Raw genomic sequence first — 16,231 nt, 5'->3', positions numbered from 1 at the left:
CATGCGGTGTGGCCATAAATAAATAAATAAATAAATAAATAAATAAATAAATAAAATTACTTCAAAATTAAAATTAATTCTATAATTAAAAACTCTAGAAACACAACAAAAATTTTTAGCCATTTTAGGGTGATCTATTAAAAAAAAAGCCAATGCCACAAAGATGGTTTCATTTAGTTATTGATACAGAATCAAGAAAGGCTACAGAAATCTGGAATTTCAGCTACTCTCAATATGCAAGTTGTCAAAAATAGATTCACTGAACAACAACAAAAAATCTTCCATTGCTCTGTCACAACAAAATATAAAAGACACATAAAAGAAAACCACCTCAAAATAACAAAAACGATCACATTTATAGAGACTTGAAGTGACAGTGAAGATTAGAATAAACCATTATTTCAACTAACGTGGGATATGAAGGGTGTTGTAAATTTGGAAGGGAACTAAAGCATATAGTGGTTGTTTCTATGTGCTGGAATTATAAAGGATTATCTTATCCTTTAAGCTTTTCTTTACAATGGCCGTATAAAGATTTGAAATCTGAACAATAAGCATAATACATTTTGGTATTAGTCCACGTGATACTGAGATAAAATAACAGGAAGCTATTTCTGATCCTGCAAGTTCTCACGCTCTTGCTCCGCTTTTGTCCTCTCTCACCTGCAATGGTTTGGACTCTGACCAGTTCTCCCCTTGTCTACTGCATCAACAGTCTCCCTACACTCCTCCACTGAACTTCAGTCTATTTTCCCATTCTTATAAGCTATTTTCCTAAAATTCAGGTCACAACACATCACTTCTCTGTCGAAACAAAACCACAGAAACTCTAATGGCTCTACCTATTGACTAAAGCAGAAAAAACCCTTCCACAAACTCAATACCCACCATCAAGCTTCCTCCAAGCCTCTGTTCATGCCCTTCTCATTAATAAAATTACCTACTTTAACTAACATTTGCTGAGTGCTTATTTTATGCTAAGCAAAATGCTAAGAGATTTACATGTCATTTTTTCCCTATAGTCTTCTCACCAACCCCTAGGGGTAAGTGCTACTACTAAATGAAAAAAAGTCAGAGTTTTAGTTAATTTTCCTAAGGTTACCTGGCTAGTAGGTGGTGGTGTAAGAACTTGGACCCCAATCTCTAAGTTTCAAAGTCCAAACTCTGAACACAATCTTCTTGCCAACTTCTATCATTCCATCAAGTCCCAGAACAAATGCTAACTTCTACTACCATCCCTAATTCCTCCAGGTGGAAGTGATAAGTTTTCCCACGGACCCACATGCCTGTTTAATTTCCTTTTATAGATCTTATTTCATCCTGCCTTATATGTAGGAAACAATATATATGTCTAAATTACCCATTAGATTCAAGAGCTTTGAGAACAGGAACAGCTAAATTATTATCCTTCACAACTTGGACTCATGATAATGCCATGGGGTAGCAGAACTGAGTAAATGTCTATCAAAGAAGGAAATCGTGTTCAGAGAAACTTAGACTTCTGCTTAATTCTCCTAGTTGTTCACATACACACACGTTGGAACTATAGACAGCAAGAATTTCACAGAATACAAAGAACACAGATTTTGAAGCTCGACAAACCTGTTTACAAATCCTGGCTCTACTAAAAAGAAACTACTGTCTGACCTTGGGGGCAACTCACTTAACCAATGTGTCCTTAATTCCTCATCTGTAACATTGAGACTAATGATAATATGTGTAAAACACATAGCACTATATAGCAAAGTAAACTTTTGATAGGTGTTTCTTATGAGAACTTGTTTCATGCCCAGAATGACAGGACCCTCTTTAAAAAGGGTCAATATTTCTATAGAGAGATGATGTGAAACACTTAGATAACAAGATCCAGGATGGTGTATGATTAAGTGCTAAGTGTTCAGGGATGGGAATGATCAGTGTTGACCAAAAAGAAGGCTTCTTGGGTACTTCCCTGGTGGTCCAGTGGCTAAGGCTCCACACTCCCAATGCAGGGCGCCCGGGCTCAATCCCTGGTCAGGGAACTAGATCCCACATGCCGCAACTAAGAGTTCACATGCTGCAACTAAAGTTCCTGTGCGCAGCAAGGATGATCCTGGGTGCCGCAACCAAGACCTGGTGCAGTCAAATAAAAAATTTTTTTTAAATTAAAAAAAAAAAGAACTAGCATTGTAGTTCGTAACCTTTAAAAGAAAGAAAGGAGGGAAGGAGGGAGGGAGGGAGAGAGGAAAGAAAGAAAGAAAGAAAGAAAGAAAGAAAGAAAGAAAGAAAGAAAGAGAGAGATAGAGAAAAAAAGAAAGAAAGAAAGAAAGGGAGGAAGGAAGGAAGAAAGAAAAGAAAGGAAGAAAGAAGGAAAGAAGGAAAGGAAAGAAAGGAAGAAAGAAGGAAAGAAAGAAAGCCTCCTTGAAAGGAAAGACTATGAGCTGGCTCATCAGGATGGGATTTGGACAGAAAGGAGAAAAATTCCAAAAAGGAGACCATCATAAGTAAAAGCAGTGAGGCCAGAGTAAAGATGTTCATTCAAAAAGTATGCCTCCAGTACAGTTCTTGCTCAGTGGGCAAATGCCAGATGAATAAACCGAGGGCAGAGTCCAGAGAGAACTATGAATCTAATGCTGGTATAAAGGATACTGTGCTAAACAGAATAAAAGTGGGAAAGGAGAACCTTCATACTGCTTATAGGAAAACATGCAGGAAAATGAGAATTAGTGGTTTATCTAATGAATGCATGAATAAGAGTTTGCTATAATGAGCATAAGCAAAGTCTTAACAGTGGATAGATCCTTTGTTTTTTATTAGCTTTATTCACTACTTTTATCTCTAACATCAATGTCGGTATTCCCACCCAATCCTGTCTTTTAGCAGTGTGAAATGTATTTGTATGCACAGAGAAATAATAACTTGGAAAACTATTGTATATGTTCACATGTGACTGAGGGTGTAGATAAAATGCAGAAGACATAGGGCTGAGGTTTCCTTACAAGTTAAAAATGCTGTTTGATTCTGAAGACCTTCAGAACCAGGAAAAGTATTTTATTATTAATAATTACTAAGAACAAAAAATTTAGGCACATTCTGTTGAGGGAAAAACAAAGCAATGCCAAACTGGTTAATGAACTATGATATTGATATGTACAATCGTATGAACTATCACTGCTCTGTGATGGCTGGTAAAGAATCAGACAATATACACAGAACATAACACTTTTTCAAAATGGACTCACACCTTCAAGACTCCTATTACCTGAATGAAATTCACTCAGTTGCAATTTTACACAAATCATCCACCATGAAATGGTATAAGAGCCCAGCATCCTGAGTTTACATGTGGATTTTTCAAATCAGTGGGCACCTGTTCAATCAGAACTGAAAAAACAAAAAAGAAAACACCTAGCTGACAAGTGTTTTTTTCTTTGGTCTCACTGCACAGCTTGAGGGATCTTAGTTCCAGACCAGGGATTGAACCCGGGCCCTCGGCAGTGAAAGAGCGGAGTCCTAACCACTGGACTTGTCAGGGAATTCCCTGACAAGTATTAATAAAGCAAAATGTAATCCACTCATCTCTGCAGTCCATATTACCACAGTGACAATAAGGAATAACACCCCTACCTCTAATTCATCAACATTATATGTCCTAGAAATAAATTTGGGGTAACTCTTACTCTAATCAAAATTACCAGCCAACAGGAATAATTTATGCCAAATGGAGGAGGCCCTTTTGAGAATTACAATGTTAATGTTGAAAATATCGGAAAGAAAATTAAAAACTAAATATGTTGAATGGAATTACTGTATTTTAACATAATATTTAATGTGGTATAAAATAATGTTTATTTTTCTTTTTATTACCTATTTTTATTCATATGTCACAAGAAAGGCCAGAGGCTTTGAATTTGCCTGTAAGCCCTTAGCAGATGGGGCAGGCATACTTTCAGCATATGTACTAGCCAATGCTGCATAAATTGCATTGTTTTTCAATTGGCCCACAGGCCATTAATGGAATTTCAGATACCTAAAAAACAGAGGAAAGGAAATAACATAAGACCTGTGTTCTAATTCCCAATCTGCTTACCAGCTAAATCTTTTTAGACTTTTAACTTCTATCAACTTGTTTTCTCATCTGTAAATAAGATAGTTGTATCTAACACAGGACAGTTAATGGTGGCTCATTTTCTTCTTTGAAGGACACAAAGTGTCCCCACAAGAATCAGAGGCAGTTCTCTGACTGGAAGGGGGTGCATGAAGATGCCTCTGCATAGTACTGCACTGAAAATTATGAAAATATTAGCTGTCTTATCAAGAACGGGGACTTGGAGATACCGAGGAAACCAAATATCCCACAGGCCCCTCCTTGCTGCCAGCACTGCCTGGTACAGGGATCACAAATTATACATGGTAACAATGATGTGGGAGATGCAAAGAAGACAAAAAATGAATATCCACAGTGCAACCTCATATAAGGTATGCAATAAAAAAATTACACAAGTCTTTTCTTTAGATTAATTGAATAGAAAAAGTCTGGTTGGGATTGACATATATACACTAATTTGTATAAAATGGATAACTAATAAGAACCTGCTGTATAAAAAAATAAATAAAATAAAATTCAAAAATTCAAAAAAAAAAAAAAAAAGAAAAAGTCTGGCCATCTAGATTCTTGGAAAAATTAAATCCTCTTATCAGAATTCAACTCAACATTGAACACCTATTATGTGCAAGCTACTGTATAGGGGCTATTGAAGACAGGAGAAAAAATTAAAAGTCCCTTACCTCCAACTAACCAATACATAAAAAGAAAAAAAATAATTCCTACAGTAGAAATACAAAAGTATCATGAGACTAGAGTACAGACTCTTCATAATCCTGAGCCTAACATTTAAGGTCACAATCTACCTTTCAGCCAGATCTCACACTATAGAGAAACAATACTCCAGTCATTCCAAACCACTTTTGCCAAACATATTAAGCATTGTATGCTTCTGTGCTTTTGCTCATGCCACTCCTTCAGGCTAGAGTTCCTTTACTCCTACTGCGGTTATTATTCATCCTCAAGACCAAATTCCATTCCATTTGCTTCACAAAGCCTTTCCCACAACAAGCTGGAATTAAGGGAGGTGACTAAAACAACAACAAGTGATACCAGGAGACAAACAGAAAGAAGGAAAGAAATGCAAAATCTGTACTAAAGGAGCTAGAAGGTAACTATAAGACTAAAAATTCGTCAGAATCTTCTAGAAAAACATCATCCCATGCTACAAGAGAAAATGAACAAGTCTAACAAGGTCTGGAATGAAGAATCCAAGAGGCAAGAGAAAGCTGTCAAGACTGTGGGATAATAAAAATGACAAAAAACCCAGCAGCAGAAATCTGAGAAATGTATCTAGGGATTATGAAACCTAAGGCCTTAAAGCCACAGTTGGTATTTTCATCTATTATTCCAAGAGGACTAAGAAGTATATGGAAAGTTAACCATTGGTTACACGGATGGCATCAAAGAACAGAATTTAGGACTTCCCTGGTGGTGCAGTGGTTAAGAATCCGCCTGCCAATGCGGGGGACACGGGTTCAATCCCTGGACCGGGAAGGTCCCACATGCCGCGGAGCAACTAAGCCACAACAACTGAGCCTGTGCTCTAGAGCACGTGAGCCACAACTACTGAGCCCACGTGCCACAACTACTGAAGCCCACGCAATGAGAAGCCCATGTACAACAACAAAGAGTAGCCCCCGCTCACCGCAACTAGAGAAAGCCTGCACACAGCAACGAAGACCCAATGCAGCCAAAAAAGAAAAAAAGAACAGAATTTAGTTTTTTACAATCTTAAGACACTGCAAAGATTAAGCACTTAACTCTACCAGAGGGCACCTGATTAAGTCTGGAAGAATGCCTTTGCCCAGAAACTGGCTTATCTCATAAAAGTTCTCAACAGAAGGGTCTTGAACTAAAAATGGAAGGGTAGAAGAAACAATGTAAACTGATACTATAACGCATCATTCATTCAACAAACACTGACTGACCATCTATCTCCTAGGTGCCAGGCCCTAGTATAACACTGGGGATACAGAAATCAACAAAATACACAAATCCCTGCTCATGGAGATTATGGAAGGAGAAAGCCAATAAAAATACATTAATGATTTCAGATGATGATCAGCTTAAAGAAAAATAGAGCCAAGTAAAGAAAAAAAATGACACAGCTGGGCTGGAAGGACTGTTTCCGAACCAAGGGAGCAAGTCTGGCAGATCCGAGGGTAGAGCCAGAGAAGAGGAAGGGCCTGACAAGGACAAGCCTGCAAACAAGGGACTGGGCCAAAACATAATGAATTAAAACAATGGTAAGAAGGGAGGAGAAGAGGTAGGCAGAACCAGATAAAGGTAGAGAGGAAGTCTGGATATCATATTTAAGTGTGCTGGAAGTTACTGGAGGGCTCCAAGCTCCAAGAGAGATGGGATCTGAGTTGCTTTTTGATCACTGAGGCTGCTGTGTGGAGAAACGACTACAGGCACCAAGCACAAGAGGCTAACTTGGAAAGGGTGGTGGCGGCAAAGTTGGCACATGTCAGATACGATATGTAAATAAACACAAGAGCCTAGGTGAGAAAAGCCAAGAAGCAAACCAATTTATGACACAAAACTCCCCCAAACTTCAGGAATTAGTGGTATATGATATCTCTGGAACTACAGGTGACAGTGGAGCTACCAATGGGAGGATTCATGAAAGGCTGTTTAAAAGTTGTGAGACTCTCTGTGCAGGTAGGCAACTAACTGTCCCTCCTCTACCCAGAAGAGTTGCAGACAGGGGGGCAGAAAACAAAAGGAATAAGTGCAAGTGTACATAGTAAATACTGAGACCAACTTCCACTCCAGTGTTCTTTCCCTGCTTGGGTCCCAGAACTCTGGCAGCCAGACTAATACCCACCAGGAGGCTAGATAAGACTTCTTTGGGAAAATCTGACCAGTCTAAGAGAAAAGACCAAAAGATACTTACCCTGGGTGTTTCCCAAGGAAACTGGCCAGCTAGACCACCCTACAGTGAACCCCATAGTCAACAATCCCATCCCCAAATGAATACAGTGCTTTTTAGCAACCTTTTGGAGCCCAACACTTAAATAATGAGCAGATAGCTAAGGATCACCAGACATTTAAGAAAATCTTTAACATGAATGCAGAGACAAACAGAAGAAACTAAGCTGGAAGAAACAGATGAGGCAGACACAGAGAGAAGCAAACTTAAAACAAATGCACACACATAGCACAGAGAGAGAAGAACAGATGGTGCAAAAATAAAAAAAAATATTGAAGAGAACAATGTAAAATACCATATGAAATTAAGAACTCATAGCAGAAATAAAAATGTAATAGAAGGACAAAGATAAGTTGAGGAAATCTGATTAAATATGGATTAGAAGACAAGGTGTTCAGAAATGAAAGAAAAGACAAGAAAATTAAGGAACAGGGAAAACATGGGAAGGAATAAAAGAAGAATTCAGGAAGAAATTTCCCAACTGCAAAACGTAAATTTCCAGATTGAAAGACCCCACAGTGTCCAGCATAATGGATTAAAACAGATCCACAAAAGGCACATCACTGAAAAATGTCAGAACATGGGTCACAAGGAAGATCCTAAATGGTTCCAGAGAGAATTAAACATGTTTAATACAAAAAAAAAAAGGCAAGAATCAGAATGGCATCAGACTTCAACTGCCACCCTAGCAGAAAGAAGACAAAGGAAAAACTCATTTTAAATTCTGAGAGGAAATAATTTCCAATCTAGAATTCTAAAACCAGCCAAACATTAAATATGTATGAAGTAAGAATAAAAGTATGCAAGGTATCAAAAAAATTATATGTATCCTTTCTCAGGAACCTACTAAAGGAGGTATTTTACCAAATTAAGGGAATAAACCAAGAAAGAAAACACCAGGACAGGAACATTGATGAAAGAAATCAAAGGCTAAATAAATGGAGAAGGACACCACATTCACAGATTGGAAGACTCAATATTATTTGACAAATTCTTTCCTAATTGATCTATAGTTTCAACGCAAGCCAAATCAAAATCCCAGCAGGATTTTTTGGGGTAGATATTGATAAACTGATTTTAAAATGTATTAAGGAAAGGCAGAAGAACTAGAATAGCCAAAATAGTTTTTGAAAAAGATAAAAGATTCACACCACCTGATTTCAATATATACTATAAAGCTACCATAATCAAGACCATGTGGTGTTAGTTAAGACAAACAGATCAATGAAATAGAAAGTTCAGAAATAGGGACTTCCTTGGCAGTCCAGTGGTTAAGACTCCGTGATCCCAATGTAGGGGGCATAGGTTCAATCCCTGGTCAGAAAACTAAGATCCCACATGCCACACGGCACAGCCAAAAAAAAAAAAAAAGAGACCCACACATATATGGTTGATATTTAGAAAAGGTACAAAGGCAATTCAATGGAAAAAGTATAACCATATGCAGACAAAACCAAGATCCCAACCTATACCTCAAACCTTATCCAAAAATGAACTCAAAATGGATTCTAGACCTAAGCGTCAAACGTGAAAATAGAATATTGTAGGGCAGTGTGTCACCTTGCTGCTTAGCTGCGGAAGTGATCTGAGGGTCTGCTTACTCCAGTTACAGACTATCAGCCAGTTCTGTGGTTTTTCAGCCTCTCTTCTCACCCACGCCCTCAGAGATCCCTGGGCCTTAGATTCCTGGTGTTCTGAGTCTGTATTTATGCTCTGCCAAGGAGTTTGGGGAAGGAGCAGAGATAAGTGCCTGTGTTCAATCCACGAAGTTGACTAGATTCATTGGTCTCATTCCAAACACAGATATTTTGAACTTGCAAGACCTTCGAGTTTGAAGGCAGAATACAAGTTTTCTTCCTCCAATTCTATTTCACCATTTTTTTCTTCCTTCCTTTCCTTCATTTTCCTTACACAGAGTTGTAAAATAAAGAAAGCTACCTAGCCATTTTTTTAAAAAAGCAGTTTTCTAGGGGCTTCCCTGGTGGCGCAGTGGTTAAGAATCTGCCTGCCATTGCAGGGGACATGGGTTCGATTCCTGGTCTGGGAAGATCCCACATGCCGCGAAGCAACCAAGCCCGTGCACCACAACTACTGAGCCTGCACTCTAGAGCCCGCAAGCCATAACTACTGAGCCCGCACGCCACAACTAATGAAGCCTGTGCGCTCTAGGGACCACGTGCCGCAACTACTGAGCCCACGTGCCACTACTGCTGAAGCCCGCGCACCTAGAGCCCAGGCTCCACAAGAGAAACCACTGCAATGAGAAGCCCGTGCAACAACGAAGAGCAGCCCCTGCTCGCCGCAACTCAAGAAAGCCTGCGCACAGCAACAAAGACCCAACGCAGCCAAAAATATAAGTTTTTTATAAATTTTTTTTTAAGGACATGGGTTCCAGATAATCGGGACACCAGCACAAGAAAGACAAAGGACATCCTTGGTGTGATGTGAAGAGAGATCTCAAACTGATAACTCTGAAGCAGGCCTGAGAAGTGGCCAGCCCAGATTGGAGCTATAGGAAAAGTCTCCTCAGGAAACTGAAATTGAAAGATTATCTAAGGCATCTGTGTTGACTCAAAGAAATTCGCACAACCAGGCAAGAATGTAGAGGTCAATTAGTCCTCAATAAGTACACAGAAAACTAGGTAAACAGCAACACAAGACAATTATCATCTCCAAGAGCAACACGGGATTATGGAGGAATGATGAAATACTACATGACTCAGCTGTGAAGAGCATTTACATAGTCATAATGGAAAGACTGAACATCAATCCAGACAGAACTGTGATTATCTCTGCAGTAGGAAAAGGGGGACTGGAAGCATGTACACGGAATCAGGGCAAAGAATCATCTGGAAGCGAGCGTAGTCTCCATCTTCCATAGCGGAGGCCAAAATTAATGCTGAAAACTGAAAAATCAGGTGGTAGCAATAGAAGCATGTTAGAGATACAGAGGGAAATAGCAAAAGATTCAGTTCAAAGATTTAAAAGTGATAGCCTCAGGACAGCAGAAAATGGGGGAAAGGCTTTAAAAAGAAAATAACAATCGTGCTACTAATGTTTGACTCTTTAAAAATATATGCATGTATAGCTTTGATAAAAATAAAAATGAAATAAACTTAAAAAAATCAAAGCCTAAGAAGAAAAAAAAGGGGAGGGGCAGAATAGTACAGGATCTGGAATCATGACACTTAGAAATGGTTATATAAACTAAGGGTTTTTAAGTTTAAATGTACACACACACACACACACACACACACATGCAACTTGGCGCACATTAAGGCTGATCTCAGTTGTTTTACCTTCAGTTGTTCAGTTATTCTATATAGCTAGTGGGTGCAGAATCAGAACCAACAATAAAGTTACATGGACAAGTGAGGTCAGCTGTGCAAAGAAGAAATTTCTCATAACTACCTGAAAGTAGAGTGAACTGTCTCAGGAAGCAGTGAGTTCTCTGCTGACGGAGGTATTTAAGCAGAGCCTGAACAAAACCACTTAGTGGACGTCATACCCTCGTAGGCTGGAATACAGGCCTCTAAGCCCCCACCAGCTGGGGGATTCTGTAAAAGGATTCCAGGTAATCGTCTCCATTGAATTAGTACCTTCTGAAGTGGGACTAGAAACACCGGTAGGTGAAGCAGCTGAGGTACTTAGGACACATTACAAATCAGGGACTTCCCTGGTGGCGCAGTAGTTAAGAATCCGCCTGCCAACGCAAGGGACACGGGTTCGAGCCCTGGTCCGGGAAGATCCCGTATGCCATGGAGCTACCAAGCCCGTGCGTCACAACTACTGAGCCTGTGCTCAAGAGCCCGCCAGTCGCAACTACTGAGCCCGCATGCTGCAACTACTGAAGCCAGCGTGCCTAGAGCCCATGCTCCGCAACAAGAGAAGCCACCGCAATGAGAAGCCCACAATGAAGAGTAGTCTCTGCTCGCCGCAACTGGAGAAAGCCCATGCGCAGCAACAAAGACCCAATGCAGCCAACAATAAATAATAAATTAATTAATTTAAAAAAATATTTTGGAAGCAGATGAGATATAAAAAAAGAGTAGAAGAGAAAATGCATGTCTGAGTGGGAGAAAGCTGGACGAGAAACAAGCAGATGGTGTGATGGGTGGTAAGAAATGAAGAATCCACTCTGGGTCCTGTGTCTGGTTTGGTGGCAGTGGGACATTAAACAGGTCACAGTGCCCAGTTAGGTAAGAGACCTTGGGGCCATGGCAGGAGCACTTGGGCTTCCTGGCAGAGTGAAAGGGCAGAGATTTGTGGCTCAGTCACTAGATGCAGACGAGCTGTAAGAGAGCCACCTGAGATTAGAGAACAACAGCAAAGGGACACTTGATTTGTTCTACTTTAAATAAAGTTCCTAGAACCTAGTGCTATCAAAGAAAAAAAAAATCACACCTCGGCTTCAACGTTGGTCATTTCAACGTGGAAATTAAAATATTAAACACATTATAGGTCCCATCATTTTTACGGGACCACCTCAAGAGTGTGACTTATCCACAGGCTTCAGGGAAGCTTTATGTTATTTTCTACTCAAGGCCAGTATTTTTTCTTTCACTCTGTCTAATAAAATACTGTCATGACTACAGAGACAATAAATTTATCCCGAAGTTTACTAAACTCCATCCTTACCAGTTAAGAGCTGACATGGATCATACTTTAAAAAATGTCTATGTTCCCTCAGGACACTTTTGTATTTCTAGTTCTTAGTTTTAAAACTTAGTTTAGAATCTACCAAGAAATTATCAGCACTGTGTACCCTGTAAACTGTGTGACCACTGGTTACTTAAGAAACAGAGACTCAGGTGAGCCCCGACACTCTGTGGACGCCCCTCCACCTTCTCTCTGTTAACTGACTGCACACTTCTAGACGGAAAGTCTCCTTCTTGGTTGAATCCAGTACTTAGCACCCTAAGCAGCGTATTGGTCAATAAATGTTGACCCGAACCAAAGCATGTGACTAGCCTGGGATTTCCTCTTCATTCTACTAACATTCTTGATTTTCTTTTTTTTCTTTTCAGTGCCTTCCCCTCACCCCTGAGTGCCAGTCACAGGCACGGGCCATTGCTGCAGGCTGCTCTTCACCCTTCTGGCCGCACTTTGAACAAAATAAGCAGGATTTGTAGCTCTACCCACTCTGCTCCCAGGCAGGCATGAGAAGGTGGGCCAGAAGAGCTTTCACTGTACATCCTGTACTGTGGGCCAGTAAAAAAAAAAAAAAAAGGGGGGGGGGGCACAGGTGGCAGCAGGAAAGGTACGCCTCTGTTCTTATAAATCTACTGACCAGGGCTGATGAGGCCCACTGGTCTCTAGCTTATGATGTGCTCTTTTTTTTCCTGACTGGTTAGTATTAATGTCTTTACCAAGACTTCATTATAATGTGGGAACACATGCTAACAAGGTCAGGTTCAAAATCACCAGAATTAACTTAAAACATTTCAAATAGTGGCTTAATTTTCAGGTTCATTCCCATTTCCTTCCACTGACAGGTTACCTTTGTTTTAATAGTAATTTTGACAAGAATCATTAGCATCATAAACTAAAATTCTAGTCTCTGAATACCCCATGCCCCCGCCACATATATTCAATAAACATTTATTTGGGATCTATTATTTGCTTAGCCCCTGTAATATCACCTCTGTCCTGGATTCTTTCTCTAACAAAAGATAGTCAGCATTCGATGAGCAGGTCCCATCTGCAGATGTCCATTTGGAATGCTGAGCAATAACTACAACTACCCCTGTAGTCTCTACCGCAGACCCTGGGCAAAAGGAGAAGAAAACCCCAAGCGCAGATGGCTGGTTCCCTCTCTAGCTGTTGGCCCAGCTGGCCTCACAGCAGTTCTGTTCTGAAGTTCCAAAGTTGAAGGATCCTTTTGTAAACCCTTAACCTTCCCAACTTCTTGGAAATCTCAAACTACAAATCTGAGAAATTATTCACATGAAAGGCTTTTACATTTTCCTAATATACTTGAGTGACTTGATACTTATCTACATTATTTTGCCAGTACTGTAAAGAACATATTGAAGTTTGCGATGTGCTCAAACTCAGTTTCAAATCTGCTAAGCGCTTCCTACTAAGGGTTACCTGATGAACAACGTTCTTGCTACCACACTCACTTTTGTTCTCACTTGAGGAAACTGAGAAGGAATATTTCAAGCACTGTTTCTCAAAGTGTGTCCTGTAGGAGAACAGTTCCTCAAGATGCAATGAAAAAAAATAAATTTTAAGGACAAATGAATTGACTGAAGGTCAAATAAGCCAAGTTAAACTGGTTTCAGGTGTGGGGATGTGGAGCTTTTAAACAGGCTGATAAGCACTGTGGCTCCACAAATTGGGGGAGTGGGGTGGGTATGGAATGCGCAGGAACTTCCCAAACTTTTCTGACCTCAGATCCCCTTCTTGGAGTACCATCTTGTAGCCCTGGTGCTACGGGAGCACATACTTGGGGAAACCCTGCTTACAGTATTCTTACATAAATGGGAGGGCATGTGCAGCACCACCTACAGAGCAGAGAGCCTAGTGAGCAGCAGGTGATGGGGAAATGTTCCTTCCCCCCAAGGAGGGCTCCCTTACCCTGTATGCCTGTCACTACCTCAACAGAAACGTGTGTTTCCACTTGGTCTTGGTTTACTTTCTCAGATTAAACTATAAACCTTTAAAAATTATCACCAAGGGGCTTCCCTGGTGGCGCAGTGGTTGAGAATCTGCCTGCCAATGCAGGGGACACGGGTTCGAGCCCTGGTCTGGGAAGATCCCACATGCCGCGGAGCAACTAGGCCCGTGAGCCACAACTACTGAGCCTGCGCGTCTGGAGCCTGTGCTCCGCAACGAGAGGCCGCGATAGTGAGAAGCCCGCGCACCGCGATGAAGAGTGGCCCCCACTCGCCGCAACTGGAGAAAGCCCTCACACAGAAACGAAGACCCAACACAGCCAAAAATAAAAATAATAAATAAATAATAAATTAAAAAATTAAAAAAAAAAAATTATCACCAAAACTAGAACTGCATCTAATTTTAAAATGAAGTATCTTACTACTATTTCCATACCTTCATAACTGAAATCTACTTCTACCACCGATGTCCATTCCGAAATGTTTTTCTTGATGTAAAAGTAGGGCTAGTTTCAAAATATATTTAATATGCTAGACTTTAAAACTTGATGTTTTCAGAACTGTCTTCCAACAGTTGATGTTTTTAGAATTTATGAAAATACAAAATCACATGCAAAATCAGTTTGAAAACAACTGAGGTTTTAAAGCGCAGTTTAGTTAAAACAAACAAAAAACTCCAGCTTTGCTCCAGTGGTAAAAATCTCTGCCTTTGTAATTTGATCCCCATGTGCATGCAAATCATTTGTGCCACAGTCCTCCTACTTCACCATGGCCATTTTCTTCACCCTTTCCTTCCTTACTGCTCTCCTGAGCCTTACCGATACTATTAAATAACGTTAGTATCAATTACATTAACCCTTTCAGAGGCCATGGGTCTCCAAAGACTGACTAAATATATGAATATATATTCCTTATTAAAACTTTATTCTTGAGAATCTGAGTTATGGGGAAAGGACACAATTGTAGTCACTTTTAGTAAACTTACTGCCATGATAGACTTGTTCAGACTTAAGTTCTTAGAAGAAAATGCAGAAGGGCGCAGGAGGAAATGCACAGCAGTTAAGGGTCCCAGGAGTCTTCAGTTTATAACCACCACTTATACAGACCCTGCTGCAAAGTGTTACATTCTTACCTCTGGTTTAGGGTGCACTGACTGAAAACCAACACCCCCACCCCCACAAACACACATACACTTTAAAGCCAGAGTAAATAGTACACACAGCCTCTGAATTTCAGTGACAGAAAAGTGGTATCTAAGCTACATTTAATATACTATTTAAATATAGTTCTCAGTACAGCAGAAGGAAGGGAATGCAGTCCAGCAGGAAACGCACATTTTGAACTACCCCAGGCTTTACACTACTTTGGGGGCCTTGCGGCAAGCTGCCTAAGCTTCTGCGCCTCAGTTTCTCTCTCTTTTTTTTTTTTTTCAGTTGAAGTATAGTTGATTTACAATGTCAGTTTCAGGTGTACAGCAAAGTGATTCAGAACACACATATATATTCTTTTTCAGATCCTTTTCCATTATAGGTTATTACAAGATATTGAATATAGTTCCCTGTGCTATACAGTAGGTCCTTGTTGTTAATGTATCTTATTTATAGTTGTGTGTATGTTAATCCCATACTCCTAATTTATCCCCTCCCCCTTTCCCCTTTGGTAACCATAAATTTGTTTTCTATGTCTGTGAGTCTATTTCTGGTTTGTAAATAAGTTCATTTGTATCACTTTTTTTTCTAGATTCCACATATAAGTGATATCATGATATTTGTCTTTCTCTGTCTGATTACTTCACCTAATATGATAATCTCTAGGTCCATCCATGTTGCAGCAAAAGGAGCCTCAGTTTTTTTGTTTCTGTTTTTGTTTTTTTTTCATTTTTGGCCACACTGTGGAATCTTAGGGATTCCACAGGGATTGAACCCGGGCCCCAGGCAGTGGAAGCACCGAGTCCTAACCACTGGACTGCCAGGGAATTCCCGAGCCTCAGTTTCTTAATCAGTAAAATGGGGCTAACACTGATACCCATCTCAGAGTTGCAAGAATAAAATGAAATTTATTCTATGAGGGCAGACAACTAGGGAATGAAAGCAGGGAAAACCCAGTGGTCTGCTCTCATATTCCATGCCCTTTCCTTCCCCTGGGAGACCACCCATCCTTACAGCATCTCCTTTATGCATATGACTTAGAACATTTTCTGAAATCCAGTTCTGGATCTTCAACTGCCTATGGGAAATTGCTACATGGAGTATTAATATCATCTCAAACTCAGTTCACACAAAATTAAATTCATCTTCCCCTCCCCATATTCTAGTCTCCATTTCAACTCCCATGTCTGTCAATTATAATACCCTTCTTCCATTATACAGTATTCTAAACCGGTTTTATCCCTCTCCATTATCCCACATATCCAGATTAAGTCAGGAGAATCTGTCCTATTTCAATTCTATAATGTCTCTTCTGTTTCCCATTTACACTGTTGGTTCGAGCTACTGAACAGTTTCCAGGGTGGCCTGTTTCCCTTTCTCTCACTTCAGTCATAGGCAAGGCTCCGATTACTCCTCCTTACATTGCTCTGAAAAACCCTCC

General features: G+C 40.1%; 1 protein-coding gene across 3 annotated transcripts in view; it reads right to left on the bottom strand.

Moving 5' to 3' along the window:
* SLC44A1 (solute carrier family 44 member 1) overlaps positions 1 to 16,231 on the bottom strand; it is a 209,555-nt gene that overhangs the window by 182,611 nt on the left and 10,713 nt on the right. The gene's annotated exons all lie outside the window — the stretch shown is intronic.

Source organism: Balaenoptera ricei, chromosome 6 (genome assembly GCF_028023285.1).
Source record: "Balaenoptera ricei isolate mBalRic1 chromosome 6, mBalRic1.hap2, whole genome shotgun sequence".
Lineage (NCBI taxonomy): Eukaryota > Metazoa > Chordata > Mammalia > Artiodactyla > Balaenopteridae > Balaenoptera > Balaenoptera ricei.
The sequence above is the reverse complement of the archived record's forward strand: the minus strand, read 5'-3'. Positions and strand labels throughout refer to the sequence as shown.